We start from the raw sequence: 2,782 nt of genomic DNA, 5'->3' as shown, positions 1-2,782 counted from the left end.
GAAAGAAAGAAAGAAAGAAAGAAAGAAAGAAAGAAAGAAAGAAAGAAAGAAAGAAAGAAAGAAAGAAAGAAAGAAAGAAAACAATCACAGTGTATGAGAATGGCAAATAAGCCAAAAATGTTGAAGAAAAGACACAATAGAAAGAAAAGACACCAAGAGATAATGTTCCAACGTGTTTTCCAAGGAAAATTCACTAAAATATATAATACTAATAGCAATAATTTAGTGTCATAATTTAGAAAACTGTCGGACACTCTGTGTTTGATAATATAATAATTTAGCTGAAAATTTACTGGAGATAAAATACTAGAAAATTAATCTCTCAGGGGCCCAGTGGTTAAGAGCACTGACTGCTCTTTCAGGGGTCCTTAGTTCAATTTCCAGCAACCACATGGTCACTCACAATCATCTGCAATGGATTCTGATGCCCTCTGCTGGTGTGTCTGAAGACAGCTACAGTGTATGCACATTTTAAAAAAGTAAATAAGTAAAACTTTTAAAAATAAAAAAGAAAATTAATCCCTCAATTTGATAAGAGGTTAAGCAGTCACTGAATAGAATCAAATAAAGAGATTGAGATGTGTAGTGTTCTGTCAAACACACCAACATACATACTGTAAGAGTTTGAAAAAGAGAAGACACAAGGAAAAGAATAGAAATATGGGAAAAATACCTATAAAAGTTTTCACAAATCTGCTTAACAATATTGCTCTATCAACTCATAAAACTGAAGTACAAAAAGGTCAAAGAGAAACATACATGTTACATATACTGGAAAAAGTTTTTTTTTTTTAAAAAAAAAAAGCACTTGAGAAACATTTAAGGACTATAAAAAGATTAATAACTATCTGCTCAGTGATTGCTGAACAAAACGACACCAGGATAGCATTCTCAGTTTCACTTATAAATTAAGAATTCTGTTCCCAAACTCCCTCACAAATTTGAAGCAAAACTTAGGACATTTCTAGAGAAGAAAAACCTAGGAGACCTAGCTGTTACCAAATGGTCTGAATAAGTAAACTAAATTACTATATTCAGGCTCAAATGAAGTATTTAATGGAAATTGAATCCATATGAATACATTTTTTAAAACATACAAACTAATAATAGTATGATAGCATAAACTTATTTTAATTTATCTCAATTCTGTTTATTTTCACAGATAATGTGTTAACTGTTGTTGATATGAAAGTTGTATTTAATAAAATTATATAATAATAGAAAGAGGAAGCAAATTCTTATCATATTTAGAGAAATATATTGCTATTAAACTTTTGCAGAATATTTGATCATACTGTGATCCTTAAGATGGTATTATTTACTAAAAAAAAAAAAAAAAACTGTTTCTAGTTACAGTGTGGCTCTGTCCTTAGCACACACACCTTTAGTCCCATGCAATGAGGATAAATTTAGTTTGTAGAAGGAAGCACCCATTATTGAAAGTGATCTCTAATTGGGTGGCAGACAAACTGATGAATCGGGAGAAAATATGACACAATAGGATATGCCTGACTCTCAGATGAACAGCAAGAAAAGAGGGGGTACTTAAGAGAGAAGAGAAATGAGGCAGTTTTACTGGAAGTGTTTTACAGACACAGGTTGAAGAGAGAACAAGCTGGGCACAGGTATAGAAAGAATGAACCACCAAATGAGAAAGATCCAGAAGATTAAAACATATTGCCACAGTCAGTATGAGACCAAGCATAAGCCAAAAGAAGACAGATTGAGTCAGTTAGCTTGGAGAGGAGTTGAGCCAGAATGACTAAGTGGAACCACCAACCTAGAGTTCATGAAGAACTGGAACGGGTGAGCTTATTCACAGTAAGTCTCAGAGGCTGAAAATATCCTAACCCTAGATAATATTGTACAGTGGACAGATGATTCCACAACTAGGCCTAGGTTAACAGTTGAAGTCAGTATGCCTTAGAGACAAAAATTTTAAGCTACTGAAAGTTGTTTTTACATTAATCCATGTTAAGTCATTTTAAACACAAACATTAAGTGTGTTCTGTGAAGCATTAAGAAAAAAGAACAAAATAAAAGAAGAAAATAGTAAAAGAAACAAGGCAACTTGAAAAGCATACAAATATATCTATTTAATAAAAAAGAATCCAGGAAATGAATAAAGAAGACAAAAGATAAAATATGTAGATAGCAAACAAATATCAATAGTCAGTGATGCTAATAATATGAAGCAAATGGCAATTAAGATATAATTTTATTCAATGGAAAGACTAAGTATGTGGTGACAATGACATACATCCATGTGTCTTAAACTCTATCACAGGAAGCATAAAACTTCATGTAAGAAATCGACACTTACCTAATTATGCTGACTTGTGCTCTTGATCCCAGAATTTGGGAGGCAGAAGCAAGTGAAATCTTTGTGAGTTCAAAGCTAACCTGGTCTACATAGGTAAATCAAAGCTATCCAAGACAACATGGCAAGACTCCTTTATCAAAATATATAAATACATAACTGCATCTGTTAAAAATGATATTTTTAAGACAATTTCTCTCCCTGAACATCAAGCTCAACTATTGGTTAAGAATTCTCCATTTTCTGCTTTTCCAGTGCTGGGTTGCAGTGCTTTTCCCATTCTGCACATTTTAAATAATTCTAAATAACCCATTGATCGAATTATAAACAAATATTTTAAGGTTTTAAAGATTTGTACCGCCGGGCATGGTGGCGCACGCCTTTAATCCCAGCACTCGGGAGGCAGAGGCAGGCAGATTTCTGAGTTTGAGGCCCGCCTGGTCTACAAAGTGAGTTCCAGGA

Source organism: Mus pahari, chromosome 9 (genome assembly GCF_900095145.1).
Source record: "Mus pahari chromosome 9, PAHARI_EIJ_v1.1, whole genome shotgun sequence".
Classification (NCBI taxonomy): Eukaryota; Metazoa; Chordata; class Mammalia; order Rodentia; family Muridae; genus Mus; species Mus pahari.
Note: the sequence above shows the minus strand (reverse complement) of the source record.